Source organism: Artemia franciscana, chromosome 5 (genome assembly GCF_032884065.1).
Source record: "Artemia franciscana chromosome 5, ASM3288406v1, whole genome shotgun sequence".
NCBI classification, from domain to species: Eukaryota; Metazoa; Arthropoda; class Branchiopoda; order Anostraca; family Artemiidae; genus Artemia; species Artemia franciscana.
In genome coordinates, this window is record NC_088867.1 from 4,692,926 (window position 1) to 4,711,467 (window position 18,542).

The 18,542-nt window shown below is 35.4% G+C and overlaps 2 protein-coding genes and 1 long non-coding RNA gene across 3 annotated transcripts in view; 1 reads left to right on the forward strand and 2 right to left on the reverse strand.

Moving 5' to 3' along the window:
• LOC136026905 (uncharacterized) overlaps positions 1–3,979 on the reverse strand; it is a 13,121-nt gene extending 9,142 nt beyond the window's left edge. Inside the window, exon 1 of the long non-coding RNA XR_010617437.1 lies at positions 3,780–3,979. This is a non-coding gene — a long non-coding RNA (uncharacterized LOC136026905). The remainder of the gene's footprint in view (positions 1–3,779) is intronic.
• The window catches only part of LOC136026906 (BRCA1-associated RING domain protein 1-like), a 128,245-nt gene that overhangs the window by 56,589 nt on the left and 53,114 nt on the right, over positions 1–18,542 (reverse strand). The gene's annotated exons all lie outside the window — the stretch shown is intronic.
• The window catches only part of LOC136026907 (uncharacterized), a 144,903-nt gene continuing 139,899 nt past the window's right edge, over positions 13,539–18,542 (forward strand). Inside the window, exon 1 of the mRNA XM_065703733.1 lies at positions 13,539–13,597. The gene's annotated coding sequence lies outside the window, so the exon portion shown is untranslated. The remainder of the gene's footprint in view (positions 13,598–18,542) is intronic.

Sequence of the window (18,542 nt, forward strand, 5' to 3'; positions counted from 1 at the left end):
GTGCACCATTCTTCTTTTGGTGAAAGGGATTGCGATCAAATAAGTCTTTCCATTGTCTTTTACAGACGCCGTCGACCTCTTCTCAGAAGAAACAGAGTGGGCAGAGAGAAACGGATTTTCCTCGAAAAACCATAGCTATTCTTGATACCAAAAAGCCTTTTTCTTTGGTTTTCTGTCCTTTTTCTTTTTTATTTCAACATTTGTATGAGCACATTTGATATTTGTCTTGTCACTATTTGCAAGGAATTTGACATTTCTTTGTTTTTTGAAAAATAAATTAGCTTTATACAGAAAAAGTGATATTTGTCTTGTCACCATTTGCAAAGAATTTGACATTTCTTTGTTTTTTGAAGAATAAATTAGCTTTATACAGAAAAAGTGATATTTATCTTGTCACCATTTGCAAAGAATTTGACATTTCTTTGTTTTTTGAAGAATAAATTAGCTTTATACAGAAAAAGTGATATTTATCTTGTCACCATTTGCAAAGAATTTGACATTTCTTTGTTTTTTTGAAAAATAAATTAGCTTTATACAGAAAAAGTGGTATTTGTCTTGTCATTATTGTCTCTCTTAAAAAGATTATTTAAAATTAATAATCTTAAAATTATTCTCTCTCTTGTCATTATTTCTCTCCTTATAAAGTTTGATCTCTTAGTTAATTGATCTCATGAATGCATTAATGTTTGGATGAAATAACACTGTGGTTGTGTATTTTTGCGAGAGCAGCGTTACCAAACGCGTTGGCGAAAGCCAGGTGAATAGGCTGTGAAGCACGTTCCAAGCCAAGCGTGTTTCACTCGCTTTTCAATATCAGTCTCCGGTAAATGGTCGACAAAATTTTGCAGAAGATCTGATATGCTACTGAAGCCGTGTCGTGTCACCGTGTTAAGCCGTGTCGGCAGCGACAGACATCGTATCTGTGGTCTGCTGGCGTAAATCTTTTAAGCCCTGTCTTCATTATGACGTTTTCCGGCCGAGACGGCTGGGGCGGCTCATAGTGAAGACAGGTTTTATCGTCGTGTTCGTTTTCTCGCCGTACAGAGTAGACATGTTGCCTGAAAACGAAAAAACTAAACAACACTTTTTGTCATTCATCTTAGATGTACTCCAACTTTTCTTTACGTTCCTGTAGCACTGCAAACACAGCACAAATGATTCAGAATCTTCTGCAGTTTCTGAAATAAGACTGCGCTTTCGAATTTTTTGCCAAAAAAGATGAAAATGAAAACTGTCGTCCCAAAAGCGGCAAAGCCGGCTCTGGTGCCGGAAAACGCTATAATAAAAACAGGGCTTTACTGAGTTTTCGGAAGAAGAATAACTAGTACAACCGAAGGTTTGAGAGAACCTGAGAAATCGTACTGAATTCTTTTTCTTCTTCACGTATTAGGCGATTTGAGGTTTTACTATTAGGCGATTTGAGGTTTTACATGGGATTTTACTTATTTGAAGAATCGCTTTGCTTTTACTTGAAAAAGAAGAACGTAAATCTGGCCCTGGAGTTGCGAGAAAACCATTTAAAGCCTTTTTTGTAAACTTTTAAAGTATATTGGCTAATTTTCTAGGCCCTTTTTTGCTGAATTTGACACTTTAGTCCCAAAAAGTTTTGGCAACCCTGCATAGTGGATGTCCATCATGCAACGGATCAAACAATGGAAATAGCAAAAAAGAATGATATTATTAGGGCTGTATATTGGGTCTACCAGGGAGGGGGATATATTGTCAGGGTAAGATTATTATATTGAAAAGGAGTATAAAATAAGAAATCTAATGGTACTATTTTTTATTTTATGTTAGTTTTGCGTAGCCTAGGGATATGTGTGACACCATTAGGGGGAGTAGGTGCTGGAAATAAATTGTCGCAAATGCAACTTTAAACCATGAAATAGAGCATGAAGATAACAATCTAAAAATGCCTCTCTTTTTGTTTTAGCATGTCTTGTTCTGGAGAGCTGCTACTCTAAAACCTTACGGAACTTTATGTCACCTTTCTAAGCCCTAATTCGAGTTATTCATTCATGGAAATTCAATTGGTACAGTGCTAGAAACTTCTGAATTTGCGAAACAAATTCTACAGTTCCAATCAAAATTTTAGGCATCTGCCAATTCCACTCTAGCAATTTCGAATGGGGTCATCAGTTGGGGGGGGGGGGGGTACACTGCTCCCAGAAGGCTCACAAAGTCAAGATCATTGATCCAAAAATGAATGCTGCTACTCAAAATAGGGTAAAAACTTAAATGCATCATATTTGAATACTATCTGGTGTCTTCAGAGCTAAAAACCTGAAATCATTGTCTTTTGCAATATTTCGCCCTATTCATTTCTGGGACTTTAATTGACGTGGTGCTAAAATTCATAAATCTGCACAAGGCCGATTTTCCGTGCTTGTACAAACATAACAGCCATTTATCCTCTTGCTTTAATTAAAATAATGGTCCCACCTGTAATAAGAACAGGGTTATCAGTTTCAGGGATGCTCTATCCCAGTTCGTACGTATAAAACAAAACAAAAAAACATCTCATTCCACCTACCAATACACCTAAAAACCCCTGTTTCCATCCAGCAATTTTTTTTTTCGCTTGAAAGTTTATTTTTTCTTGGGAGGGGGCTTGAGAGCGAATGCAATTCAGTTTAACAATTCTATTAAATCAGCTGAGGTCTCTGCTGCCACAGTAAAATGGTGTCATCAGCAAAACTGGGCAGGATAACCTCAAAATTAGTATATAAACCTCGGACGCTATCAAACCCATAACAGAAAAGCTTAAGTCTTGAATGCATACTAGGAATAAAAGCGGACCTAGAACAGAACCCTGGGGCATACCAAATTCAACTACAGTTTCACTTGACTTAACATTAGACATTTCTACTAGCTGGGTCCTACGTCTCGGAAAAGAATAATAAGGGTCAATAGATAAAAATTGTACAGTAAAATGTGTGATATTTCTCGGAAATTTTTCACCGATCAATTCATCTCAATCCAAAATATTCGGGGGTATTAATTCTACATTCCTACTTAAAACATTCTAAAATACCTACTAATGTCAATTCTTAAGGGACACCAGTAAAATATAACCCCCCTCCCCAGGTACTTATGTATTATACTGACCACACTCGAGAAATTTGCTCCATTTGCTCTGAGAAAAACCGGTTTGTCCGGTTTGTCAGCTTAGTCTAAGTGAGAAAAACTACGATACAGGTATATTTTAATTTTTAATATATAGAGGTGGTTAGGGGTTAGGTTAGGCATTTAATACAATGCGTTCTGGGCGGCCTGCTTTCCATAATTCTTTGTTATAGTTTCCATAATTTCGTCTCGAAAGTACTATATTTTCATCATATTTGGGTATATTTCATTATGATTAACCTAACTTCACTTCTCGAGTTGGTTCAGGATACTACACAAGTACCCCTCCTACCCCCTTTAATGGTTAAATACATACCCCAGATTGTACCAAAATTGTCAAATACAACAGCATATTATGCTTACGAAAAAGTTATTGCGTATATAAAATTCGGAGTATATAATTTGGCCATTAGGTATTATGGGGTAAAGTTTATGGTAGGAATGACATTAGTAAGTGCTTTAGAATGTTTAAAATAGTTTTCAGAACCTTATACGGTTTCCTTCTGGAGAGCGGGAGTGCAGCGCTAACGTCTCTTCGGGGCTTATTTCGAAGCCCCCCCCCCCTAAAGAAAATAAACACAATTGTGTTTCTGGGAGACAATGAAAAAGGTCATTTTCAATGTCACATTAACATTAAAAAAGCAAAATAGTACCTTAAAATGATAGTATTCCGATTGCACTAATGGATCTGCGCAATAAGAACTGTTCCAAGATCCAATTGAAAGAGAAACGGTCTAATGCCTAAACTACAAAAACACTAATTATCATCTGATACAGTGCATATGTTCAAAAGTTTGTGTCAAAATCCTTGGCGCTAGATGTGGACCAGTATTACGCGATTTTAGGGTTTGCTAACGACCCTGCCGGGAGCATTGTGTCTAATTTGGGATGCATCTATCTTGTTTACATTCTAAAGTTGAATGACATGGGCAAGGGAGAGGTAATTGCTCCGTTTCTGTGCTGAATGAACCATTTTTAGTTTTTTTGGTCCTTTTATTTGGTCCTTTAGTTTTTTTGGTCTTATAGCTTTACACTCAAGGTTTTGTATCGCGAACAGGAGACAATAACCGATTTTCGTGGTCTTTATACCAGACAATATTAGCTTCGGCTCGGTGGGAAACTACATTGTAGCTATATTTTAATTAAATATTTAGTTGGTATTTTGGGTAGGCTAGGTTAGCTTAGGTTATGCATTTAATATAATGCGGTTGCGCCGCCCCCTTCCATAATTCTTTGTTGAGGTTTTCATAATTTTGTTGATGAAGTATTATATTTTCATGAAATTTTGTTTTATATCATTAGCAGTAACCAAACTTCACTTTTTGATAGAACTTGAGTGTGGTGGCTATAAGACACAAGCACCGTTTTTTAGCAATCAAAAATGGTCAATCCAGTTCTTGTGTGTGATTAATTTAGAAAAAAAGCTGTTGAAATAAAAAAAACTAAAGAGGCATATTAAAACATATACGAGCAGAAATTGTAAAATTAGCATAATTTTGGCCGTATGTAGGGGCAAGGCCATGCTGACCCTCATCATGTTATCATCCTGAATATTGGTCGACGATTCCATTATAAGCATCTTATTGTGTTATATTTTTTTTAACTGCTTGGTTGTTTAACTAAAGGATTTTGAACTTATGTATTGAAAATATTTTTGACTTATTATCTAAAAAAAAATAAAAGAGAAAAAAATACGATGTCAAGAATTGATGTGATCAGACTTGTTTCCGGTTAAGGAAACAAACATCAAGTCTCCACTTAATGCCCCTGACCTTTTGGAGATATTGCAGATTGCCCTTTTGACAACCAGCAATGTCCAGAGTCTCTTTTGCGTAGTTGAGAATCCTCCTTAAGATGCGTTGAAAGTTCAAGCTAGATAACCTTAGCTGTGATTGAGACATTGCAGGTAGGTTCTTTTGACAAACCTGGATCCATATAGTGTTTTTTGGTTTAGTTAAAAATCTCTATCATCATTCCTTAAGAATCTGGACTGAATATGCCTAGCCATACTTAAGATATTGTTGATACGCCCTTTTGATAACATGGATGCACAGAGCATTTTTTTATTTAGTTCAATACCCCCCTCAATATATCCTGAAAGTTGCAACTTATTACACTTTGCTGTTCCTGATACATTATAAGATACACCCTTTTGACCACTTGAATGCAAATAGTGTCTGCTGGTTTAGTTTAACCTCTTCATCAACATTCCTTGAAAATTTCAACAAAATGCCTTAGTCATTCTTGAGATATTGCAGATACGCCCTTTCGACATCCTGGATGCACGTAGTTTCTTCTGTAGTTCAGAATTCCCTTCAACACTCCCTGGAAGTTGTACCTCAATACCTTCAGCCTTTTTGGAGACCCACGATCAAATATGCCCCTTTCAATATAGTTAATTAAAATAAACTTTTACCGACAAAATAATTTCATTTAAAAAAGTAAAGAACTCTATTAAACCAAAAATCAACAAAATACAATCAAATAATCTACCAAGCATGAAACTACCACAAATCAGCTTCAATAAATAAATGAAACCCAAAACGAATAGAAATTACAATAAATAGCCTAACCGAGTCAAACTCAAAACGAGCAGAAATTAACACGGGTAGGGTCGAAACCCTTATGCTTTTAAAACGTCAGAATATAATCTGCACTTTACAGAAAAAGTTCGTTTTTAAGCTCTGATTAAGTGAACTTGAAAACATCAAGCTTCAAAATTGAAGTTAGGGTAGCTTTCTGTCTTTCAGTTCTCTAGAGACCGTCGATTGTCAAAAACCCTTCAAATAGCGCTTATTTATTGACGGAAATAGCAGTTTAATTATACCAGCTTTTCAATCTAGTCTCTAGGGTGATCTGAAACGATTCTTGCTGGCAAAAAACTTGTAAAATTTCAGGTAGCTGAAAATATTCTATGGGACTGATCGAAAACAGGAAAATACGTCGAAAAATGGTTGCCATCATCTACAGGTTATCGTCATCTGCTCATGATCGTACCGTTTTTGTTCTAAAAGCAATATCCTTCATAGAGTACACTTGTGAAAAAGATTTAGACATTTTCTAAGATTTCTAAGCAATTAGAGGAAATAGAGCAAAATACTAGCAAACATTTTGTAGCATCTTCAAGAAGCTACGGCCTGATATTGAAAGCGGCATCATCCGCCAATGAATACTTGAGTGCTTTTTAAATATAAATCTTCAATTTTAACATGGGATTTTCGACTTCCATCAGTTCACTTAATCACGGCCTTAATCAAAATTAATTAAGAATATAAGGAATGAATATCATCATATGTATATTAAACTGACAATGCAAGTTCATTTGAAATTTTTTCAGTAAACTGGGAAATTTATTCTGGTTTTTAGAAAGCATATGAGGTTTTGACCTTTCCATAACGATAAATAACAGTTCGAATAGGGATAAATCCTTTTATTAGACAGTAAAAAAAACAATAAAAAAAATACTGGTTATTTATTTTTTACTGTCTAATAAAAGGGTTTAACTCTATTCGAACTGTAATTTATTTTCTATGCTCGCTGAAAGTATCCCCCCCCGAAATTTCTTGCGGAAAATTCAGCCTGAAAAATGCTCCTTAGCATACTTTGATTTTAAAATTACTTTAAGTTCTAATCTTTTTCTCAATCATTCTGGAAATCAAAACACGCTGAAAAAAGCCCCTGGATACTTCCCCCAGAACATTCCACGTACAAAATTGAGTTGGCAAAGATAGAGTAAGACGAATAATAAGAATTTCATATCGAAATTCTGTCAAATCCCCATTGACAAAATTTCCCCTAGAAATTTCACCTTCCCCCACCCTAGTTATTTCACTCCCCATGGAAAATTCTCACTAAGAAAACCCACCCTAAGCAAAAAAATCCCCCTTAAAATGTCTGTATACCCCCCAATAACAAATAATATACGTAAACATTGGCCTATTTTCTTAATTAACAGACATCTCCCCACGGACTCTTGGGGGTCATGTTACCTTAAAGACATATTAATTGGATCTTTTAACTATGCTGAACAAAATGACTATCTCAAAGTTTTGATTGGACAACTGTGGGGAAAAATGGGCCGGGGAGGGGGCCAGTTGCCCTCCAATATTTTTGGTCACTTAAAAAGAGCACTAACACTTATAATAATTTCCTTTCGAACGCGCCCTCTCCTGAACTTTCAGGACCATTATTTCGATACGATCACTCATGGGGGGAAAAAATCAAATTAACAAGCATCTGTGATTTTTCTTCTGGCTAAAGTGCAAAATACCACATTTTTGTGGAAAGGAGCTTGAAACTTCTACAGCAGGGTTTTTTCATACGCTGAATCTGATGGTGCGATTTTCATTAATATTGTTTGACTTTTGGGTGGTGTTTCTTCCTTTTTTGAAAATCTGGCTAATTTTCTCAGACTCTTAACTTTTGATGGGTAACACCAAACCTGGTGAATTTTATATTTTTAGAATCAGCGTAATAAGCTGATTTGTTTGGTGTATCTATTGATGTTTTAGATTTTTTAGAGTTTCGGTTACTATTGAGCCGTGTCGCTCCTTACTTGCAGTTTGTTATCACGAGCTGTTTGATTTCGAGACATTGCATATAGTTTGAGCATGCGAAGCGTCTTCTGATTTACTCAGTTACATTTGTTTTTGCCAAAGTGTACTCTTGGAAAACTCTGGGAATCTTGGCCTAGCAAACGATCCTAAGAGCTTTTCTTCTAGAACACATCTGTAAACGGTGGTTAATTTAAATAACACAGGGTCATGGCCTTTGGGGCTACAATGGTAACGTTAACCCCGGTGTATTTTGAATGAACTTTTCAATGTTTCAGAACAATTCCGTTTTTAGATTTTCGGCTACTATTGAGCCAAGTCACTCCTTACTTACAGTTCGTTACCACGAAGTGTTTGATCAAAACTGCATCGCTCAAACGTGCACCGCATAAATTTTCTTATGCTTACATTTAATTTAGTGTGAGGGGCCGGGATTTTGACAGATTTTTTTTTTGAAATGTGAAAATTTGTTGACAGGTAAATCGTTTGGTTTAAAAGAAAGCTATAACACACAATGGTTATTTAGCTTTCTCAAAAAGATCCGTCATCTATAGTTGCATGGCTAATAAATTGTTCTGAAAATTCCATAATTAGGAGCCCTCACTCTATGTGAATTTCTCTTAGCTCCTCTGTTACTGTCGTTGGTCGAGGCATAAAAACAACAAGAGCTAAGAGCTCATATGGCACTTGTGACGAGGCCGGACGATCCAAGAGCCAAGTGCTCATATGGTATTAGATCTAGCGAAATTCTAAGAATCAATAGATTGATTTAAAAGGAAATCAGAGGCTTAATGCCGGTCGGAATTTAAAATAAGAGCTCTGAATCACGAGATCCTTCTAAATATCACATTTCATTAAGATCTGATCACCCGTTCGTAAGTTACAAATACGTCATTTTTTCTAATTTTTTAGAATTACTTTACGCCCCAACTCCACCAAAGAGAGCAGATCCGGTCCGGTTATGTCAGTCATGTATCTTGGACATGTTTTTATTCTTCCCACCAAGTTTCATCCTAATTTCTCCGCTTTACGTGTTTTCCAAGATTTTTGGTCCCCCTAACTCCCCCTCCCTCCAATGACGCTGGATCCGGTTGGGATATAAAATAAGAGATTTGAGTTACGAGGTCCTTCTAAATATGAAATTTCATTAAGATTCGATCACTCCTTCGTAAGCTAGAAATACCTCATTTTTTCTAATTTTTCAGTATTAACCCTCCCCCCAACTCCCCCAAATAGAGCAGATCCGTTCCGGTTATTTCAATCACGTATATAGGACTTCTGCTTATTTTTCCCACCAAGTTTAATCCTGATCCCTCCACTCTAAGAGTTTTCCAAGATTTTAGGTCCCCCCCCAACTACCCCCAATGTCACTGGATCTGGAGCGGATCCGGTTTGGTTATGTCATTCACGTATCTTGGACTTGTTTGTATTCTTCCCATTAAGTTTCATTCTGATCTCTCCGCTTTAAGTGTTTTCCAAGATTCCGGGCTCCCCCCGAACTACCCCCCCCCCCCCCAATGACTCTGGATCAGGTCGGGATTTAAAATGAGAGATCTGAGTTACGAGGTCCTTCTAAATATGAGATTTCATTAAGATCCAATCACTTCTTCGTAAGTTAAAAATAACTCATTTTTCCTAATTTGTCAGAATTAACCCTCCCCTCAACTCCCTCACATAGAGCGAAACCTTTCCGATTATGTCAATCACGTATCTAGGTCTTCTGCTTATTTTTCCCACTAAGTTTCATCCTGACTCCTCCACTCTAAGCGTTTTCCAAGATTTTAGGTCCCCCCTCAACTCACCCAAATGTCACCAGATCCACTCGGGATTTAAAATAAGAGCTTTGAGACAAATATCAAAGTTCATTAAGATCCGATCACCCGTTCGTAAGTTAAAAATACCTCATTTTTTCTATTTTTCGATTTAACCGTCCCTCCACTCCCCCCTCCAGATGGTCGAATCGGGAAAATGACAGTTTCCAATTTAATCTTGTCTGGTTCCTGATGCGCCTGCCAAATTTCATCGTCCTAGCTTACCTGGAAGTGCCTAAAGTAGCAAAACCGGGAGAGACAGACAGACAGACCGACATAATTTGCGATCGCTCTTGGCGATCGTATGCGATCGTATGTCTCTTGGTAGATGCCAAGTGCCGTAAAAAGCAATTTTGTAGCCTAAGGAAAACGCCGTAAGGGTAATTGAATTTTGTAGTTTAACACGTATGAGGTAAGTTGTGAAATCTATATATATATAAAAATAAGTTGTTTGTCTGTGGGTCTGTCGAGTGACGTCATGTCATCATGTCGTCATGAAGTTAGTTGTCGTCATGTTTGTTATGACGATGACGTCATTAAAAGTATTTAAGAAAATCGTTCAAAGACAATTTTTTAATTGTAAGAAGATCGTGTACGGAAAAATGTTTAATTCTAAAATGACTGAAGAACCTACAATGGCAACAGCTGAGGAAGCTGCTCAAAGAGTCTATGCCAAAAAACTTTCGGCTGATAGGGAAAGTAAGAAAAGAAAGCGTGCCGAGGAATCACAAGAACACCAAGAAAACAGGCTTGCGGCTAAAGAACGCAAAACCGCGCAATTAGATAAAAATCCGCCTGGACAGCGAGAGTCAAAACATATCAAAACTGAAAATGATAGCGATGATGATTTGGTTTGGGATTTTGACTTGGATAAGGTCATCAATGCCTACCAGATTTTAGTTAAAAAAAAAAAATAAAGGTTCGGCGATATGTATTTCATAGTGTCGCTGAAACTATGTATTTCATAGTGTCGCTGAAATAAAGGTTCGGCGATATGTATTTCATAGTGTCGCTGAAAAATAAAGAAGAAAAAGAAAACTGAAAAAAGAAAAAAGGTAAAAAACTAAAAAAAAACTAAAAAGAAAAAACACTCAAAGAGAAAATACAGACCAGGACACAAATGACGACCGGGACAGAGGGAATATAAATGACGACCGGGACATTCAAAGAGAAATTACAAACTGGGATACCGGGACACAAATGACGACCGGGACACAGGGAATATAAATGACGACCAGGACACAGGTATTTAAGAATATCGTTCAAAGACGAATTTTTAACTGTAAGAAGATCGTTGAAAGAGAAATTTCTAATTGTAAAATGACTGAAGAACCTACAATGGCAACACCCGAGGAAGCTGCTAAAAACGAATGTATTCAAGCCGAAGTAGCTGAGTTGATAAAGCGTTATGTTTCAGGTTCTAGGTCCAAGAGGCTCCAGGTTTGAACCTTGGCTTTAGCATTAATACAAAAGAAGAAAAAAACTAAAAAAGGTAAAAACTACAAAAAAAAACTAAAAAGAAAATACTAAAAAAAAACTAAAAAAGCTAAAAAACTAAAAAAAACAAAAAAGGTAAAAACTAAAAACTAAAAAAGAAAAAAACTAAAAAAAAAACTAAAAAAAGGTAAAAACTACAAAAAAACTAAAAAGAAAAAAAACTAAAAACTAATAAAAAAACTAAAAACTGAAAAAGAAAAAAAAACTAAAAAAAGGAAAAAAAACTGAAAAATAAAGGAGAAAAAGAAAACTAAAAGCCGGGACACAGGGAATATAAATGACGACCGGGACACTCAAAGAGAAATTACAGACTGGGACACTGGGACACAAATAACGACCGGGAGATATAAATGACGACCGAGACACTCAAAGATAAATTACAGACCGGGACACCGGGACACAAATGACGACCGGGACACAGGGAATATAAATGACGAACGGGACGCTAAAAGAGAAATTGCACACTGGGACACTGGGACACAAATGACGACCGGGATACTGGGAATAGAAATGACGACCGGGACACAGGGAATGTTCGATTAGCAATCACCATCAACAAGACTCAAGGGCAATCATTAGAATAATGAGGTATAGATCTGAATACGGATTGTTTTTCCCATGGACAGTTTTATGTTGCATGTTCAAGAGTTGGTAAACCTGACAATCTATTTATATGCACAGACAATGGGACATCGAAGAATGTTGTATATTCGCAAGTTTTACGTAGCTAAAAACATATATATATATATCTATAACGAAAAGAGAAATCTTTTCTCTTTTATCTATATTCACAGGTGGGACACAGGGACACAACTACAATGGCGCGTAACTAATACGGCGCGTAACGATTTACGCGCGCGGGGGGGGGGGGGCTTAAATAATATTATTAGTTATCTTATTATTATTATTATTAATAAGACTTAAGATTAATAATAATATTTCCTTAAATAGGGATTTAGGAGAATATTCACTGAATGCTCTATACACAAATTTGATTATTTCCTTAAATAGTGATTTAGGAGAATATTCGCTGAATACTCTATACATTAATTTGATTAAAAATGACCTTTCGAAATATTAGAAAAAAACAATAGATATTAACACAGAACCTGTCACAAATAGACCTATAAGAACAGCAGCGAAAAAAGCTAGGCTGGCATTAAAAACGTGTTTTTAAATCATTTTCTTTCATTTCAATGAATTGCCTCGTTTCATAACAATTTATTTATCAGTCCTGGTTGAACTTCGCTGAGGTAAGGATGCTGGGGCTGTTTTGAAAAACTGTTCATTTTAGTTTTATTGATTTTATCCTCTTGTAAGTTGTTTTTTCATATTTGTATTGCTGAGGACGGCCCTTGGACATAGGACCGAAATATTCATTCTAATTTGTTTCCCACTGTCTTAAGAAATTCCCTATTGTTCTTCTTGTTTTTGGTGTTTGTGATGGAAAGGCAGTGTGGCCTTCGTCGTTATTTACGTCCGAATAATCATTACTGTATAAACAGTGGTCAAACTTTGTAACATACAGCCCCTCCCCTGGATACTTTGGGGGGAGGGGGGGTCGTCCCCAAAGACATAGTTATTATGTTTTTCAACTATGCTGAATTAAAAGGCTATCTCAAAATTTTGTTCCGTTGACTTTGGGAAAAATGAGCGTGGGAGGAGGCCTAGGTGCCCTCCAGTTGGTCACTTAAAAAGGGCACTAGAACTTCTAATTTCTGCTGGAATGAGCCCTATCACGACATTCTAGGACCACTGGGTCGATACGATCACCCCTGAAAAAAAATACAGAAAAAAAAACAACAAACAAAAACGCACCCGTGATCGGTCTTCTAGCAAAAAATACGAAGTTCCACATTTTTATAGATAGGAGCTTGAAACTTTTACAGTGAGGTTCCCTGATATGCTGATGCGATGGTGTGATTTTTGTTAAGATTCGATGACTTTTAGGGGGTGTTACCCTATTTTCCAAAATAAGACAAATTTTCTCAGGCTCATATCTTTCGAGGGGTAAGAATAACTTTAATGAAATTTATATATTAAAACCGACATAAAAGTCTGATTCTTTTGATGTATCTATTTGTATCAAAATTCCACTTTTTAGACTTTCGTGTGCTATTGAGCAGGGTCGCTTCTTACTACAGTTTGTTACCACGAACTGTTTGATAGCCTCTTCTAAACATCTCTGCTTATATTTATTAGCCTTTAAAAAATATTCTGCTCTTCAATCAATCTATTCTAGTATTTATATGTTGTATTTATTCTCTTTTGTTTTTTTTTTACTTATCACTTACGTCTCTATTTTGTTGGTAGTGGAAAATAAAAAAATAGATAGGGGATAATTTATTTTAAATATTTTTTTTTTTTGGAAAAGCCGCTAAAACAACTTTATTAATAGAGAGGCCATACAGATGACATCGAATGATTACAATGCCCTTTATGTTAAAAAGAGGATGAGTTCTTCTTGGAGAGTAAATGGAAAGCAGCTTGATGTGTGTTTATTCAGTTTTTGTTAATCGTGCCTGGAACTTGTCAAGATTGTTTAGAAAGTTATAAGAGAATACTGTTAGTCTTACGGAATAAACCTTGGGATTGCAGTTATAGAACTTGGTTAGTTTTCTTTGTGTTACCGGAAATTAAGTGAATTACCAGTAATCAAAAATGAGCTACGTATTTTGTGTCTAATTTTGCAAGGGAGCAATATATAGTTTAATAGTTTTTTTCTGGTTTTAGTTCAGATTCTAAATAAAGAAAAAAAAATAAGACAAAATAGTTAAGGAGCTAATGTGCCTCCATCATTGGTGCCATTCCGGAAATTGGTATGATTTTTCTTATTCTTATTCAAGCCCAATGAAAGTCACAAGTATATTTAAAGAGTTTTACCGAAAAATACCTCTCAATGGACCTGAAAAAAAATATGTATTAATGTCAAGTAGTTTATTCTATTTTTTAAATGCTTGATTTGATACTTAACTAATTAAAAGCAAAAATTTGACTTCTTCTAATGCTATTACTACAAATAACTGAAGTACCGGGTTACCTGTGGCCAGGTAGCTGCGTGAGCTCCTCCTCCATTTCAAACAATTAAAATATCAACTCTTTACTCCTTTCCACGTATTTTTAGTTTTATTTAGATATTTTCTTACGACCAGTTTCTTCCATTATAGCTTCGAAAAGCGGGATTGAGCCACAATATCCTTAAATCTTATTATTTGATACAGTCAAAACTATCACTGGATATCTAAACTATCACTGGACAATTCCTCTGACATTTAATAGCCTTTCGAAGTAACCCACGTCTCACTGCCATGCTTAGCCACTGTTATGATCGTGGCTTCAACATTCTAATTCTGGTTCTTCTTAATGTTACATCATAAAACAGGTTTTCCAACTGCAAGTAAGGTAACAATGCAAGTAAAGTAACAATTTTTTCAACTGAAAGTAAGGAGCAGCATCAAAACTTAAAACGGACAGAAATTATTACGAGTATGAAGGGGATTGCCCCCTCCTCAATACCTTGCTCTTTACGCTAAAGTTTTTTAGTACTTTTAAAAAAGCTTCCTAAACTGTAAAAAAATTGTTTTTAATGCTTATCAACAACAACAAAATTGGAATTTCATCAACTGAAAAATCGGCGAATTGGAAATTAAAGACCTTGTTGGGATTCTCTGATCATTGCTGAATTTCTAATTTGTTGAGAGACAAAAATGTTGGATTCCCATACCCGGATTGAATTTTTAATTTGTTAACAAAACAACAAGTTGGATTTTATGATCCTTATTGGATTTCCATCTTGTTTGTTGGATTTTCCATCACTAGCGTTGTTCAATTTATTTGGCCTACAATATAATTTCTGGGTTTTGTTATTCGGCTTCTCCTTCTAGTTTTGAACCATCAACCATATTTTTTGTTGGATTTCCTGTTCTTCCATTAGATTTCCGTCTCTAGCTTTGTTCAAAGCTAACAGTTTAATATTTAGTCTTCATAATTCCCTTTATAGTTTCAGAAGCATCAATAAATCAAATAAGTACTCATTTATTTTACATAAACAGAAAATTGCAACAACAAATTTCTCCCAGATAGCATGACACCTCTTGACACCTGTACTTTTTCACGGTAGAAATCAGCTGCTCGATGGCTTAAACAACAGGCTGACAAAAATCGTTGCCAGAAATACCTTCACAACAGGAAAAACCGTGTGACCCACGAACCTGAAATAAAGATGAATTGAAACTGATGCACAAATAAAAGAGAAAGGCTCACCTCCCCCTCTTTTTAGAAGTCGAGGACTGAGCGGTTGCAATAATTATGCCACAAATTCTGTCTTTTCTGAATACCTTTAACTTACCAATCAGATTGTATTGAAATCAATTTTCGAGTCAAACTTAGAACGGACTGAAATCACTAAACACAAGAGATATGCTACTGCAATTAAAAAGAAATAAATCCTTATAAGAACTGAGATGACTGTGTTAAACTAGTGAAAATAAACTGACAGTTTAATATACGGTTATATTAAATCCTGAATATCATAGTACCTCAAAATAAAATTTAGTATATTTTTTTTTTATATTTAATTTGAAAACCACTGCGCCACGACTGGACTGTATTTCAATACTAAAATTTAAATAAAACGTTTTAAATATACTTAGTTTCAGTAATGCGTAGATGAAGTAGAAGCCTTTTGAAAGTTTACGAGTGTTTTAGTTTTTGGTTCAACCGAGCTATTGATTCAAAAGCAAACTTTTAGATAACGGTCATACTCGAAAGAACTCTCTTGGGAGAATGTTTCCAAGATTATGTAGGAACGGCAGTGGTATAAGAGAAAAGAGGCCGGATCGCTCACCTTTCTTTATTTCTGACTCATTAAAATCTTATATATGTGACTCTTGACGCGAGCATAGCATGCGCGGGCGTAATTTCGTCAAAATCTATGGGGAGGGGGGCAAAATTGGTGCCACTTTTTTCAAGTCAAGTGAAAATTGCAGTGAAAAATTAAAAATGATCCATAAAGTATCATAAAAACAAAAATATACTAAAGAAAACTGTTTTTTTTTTCTGTGGATGCTCGAACTGTGAATGCTATCTTATTGTTGACAAAATTTTTTGAAGATGCTCAATTTCAGCTGGCTGGGGGGGGGAGCTGGGATATGGGGAGGCCCTATTGCTAGTTAAACATTTGTATGTATGGTGTGGCGTAGGTAAGATTTCATTCCCACAAACTGGAAATGCTCCTGTTGAATATCCTCCCTCATCATTCTCTGGTAGTTTTAACTGAATACCCTTTGCCGTTCATGATATGTTTCACATTCACCATTTGGACAACCTAATGAACGCAATGATTTTTGACCTATTTCATCGTCATCCTCGACATTCTTTGAAAGTTTCAACTTGTATCCCTTAGTCGTTCCTGAGCAGTATCATCCTAATACCCTTAACTATTCCCGAGATGTAGCAAACACACCAATGTTACAAGAAACATATAGTGCATTTTGATTTAGTCCATTATACCCCCTTCAATGAGAGTTTCAACTTGATACACTTCGTAATTCAAGAGGTATTGCCATTTGATATACTTAGCCATTCATAGCAAAATAATTAACGAATTAAACGAATTAATCCCTTTGCTAGGAATCCATGCCGCTCAAAATTTTTTGAGTTTTATTTCATTTTGCTCCTAAAGTCAGTTACTATTTTAATTTGAAAATCTGTTTCTAAGTGTATTTACAAAAAAACTTATTTATAAGAAAATATATTCATTAATTTATTTGTAAATGAACAGAAATTCAATAAAAGAAAGCAAATTTTCTCAAATGAAAGCAAATACCATTGTTAAAACTTGAAAGGCACAGAAATCATTCTGCATATGAGGAGGAGCTTCCCATTCTCATCTTTCACTCTTTAATCCGAAGTTTAATTGTGCTTCTTGTACTTGAGCTGTCGTTCTTAAAGAATTGGGACAAAGTCACTTTAGCTTGAAGAGTAGGGAAAGGGAAGGTACTAAGGAGGGGACATCCCCCCCTCATATGCAGAATAATTTATGCTACTTTTAATTCGTTTTTTCAATTCAATTCGTTTATTAACAAAAAAAAAACAAATCACACACTATAAACTAACTACACCCTAAGAGAGCACTGCCCGTAACGGGTGACAGTATTCATTCAATCATCAAGAATAGAATTATAAGGTAAGAAGAGAAAAGAAGAAGAAGGGAAAAGAAAAGAAAACAAACCTAAATTAATAAAACAAAACATAGAGAACTATCGGTAAAAGAAATTAGGATCTAATTCAATGTTTTCCATTAAGAAGCTTTTAATCTTACTTTTGAACTCTGGTAGGCTATTAGCATTTCTCAAAGTATTTGGCATATAATTCCATATTTTCGGTCCGGTAAATCTAATTGAAAAACCAGATGACGTGAGACGTCTCGTTTCTGTAACTAGTTGCGATGGATGCCGAGTATCATGTTGGTGAATTTCATCATTCCTTCGAAAAACTGACATAAACGACTCAGGTGCGGTATTTGTGCTTACTTTATATAATGTTTCGGCAATCTTTTTTTCTCGAAGTCGAGCCACATTTAATATCTTAAGTCTTATTAAAAACGCCTTCACACTCTAACGAGGCTCAAGCTTGCAAATTGCACGTATAGCTTTATTCTGAAGAATTTGAACTTGCTTCCATTCTGACTTATAATTTGAAGCCCAAATGCTTATTCCATATAAAAGATATGAGTGGAATAGACTAAAATATAGGATCAATAATATTTTATGGGAAAAATAAATTTCAGTCTATGGAGAATACCAACAGCTCTTGACAGCTTCATACAAAGAAATTTAATGTGGATTGCCCAATCCAGCTTTTCATCAATTATTATACCTAAATATTTAATGTGGTCAACTCTTTCAATTTTTTCGTGGTCTGCCGTATTTATCATTACTATTGATTTTATTGATTCTTTTTCACTTACTAGTTCTTTTATATGATGTATTTTTTCTGATTTATTTGGATCAATGACCGAATTAATTATTTGCCAGGTTTTCCTGGGGTTCCCATTTGCATTTTTAAAACTCTTTTGAAAATATATTTCCTTTGCATTTCTTTTCAGCTGGTTTAACTTATTTCTATATTCTTTAAACTGGTGAAAATTCTCTTCAGACGGATCATTTAAATATTGTTTATAAAGAGTTTTGCGGCTGTTAAAAGAAACGAGAAGTCCCCGTGTCATCCATGGTTTTCTGGGCAAATGCTTACGCTTTGGCTCCTTCAACACAGGACAGTGGTAATTATAACTGCTAATAATTAAATCAATAAATGCCGAATACGCTGAATCTGAATCAACGTGGGCTTGAAAAAAAATTTCCCACTGAATACAATTTAAGCTTAGTACCAGATCTGCAATATTTTTTTTCTGATTCATCTCGACGATTAAGCCTGTAATTCGGTTCTGACTTTATCTTACGTTTATCCGTCACTACATCAGTGAAAGTAGCGAAATGATCTGATGTTTCAAATAATAGCACTTCTACGAACTTTCTAACAATATTTTGGTGAG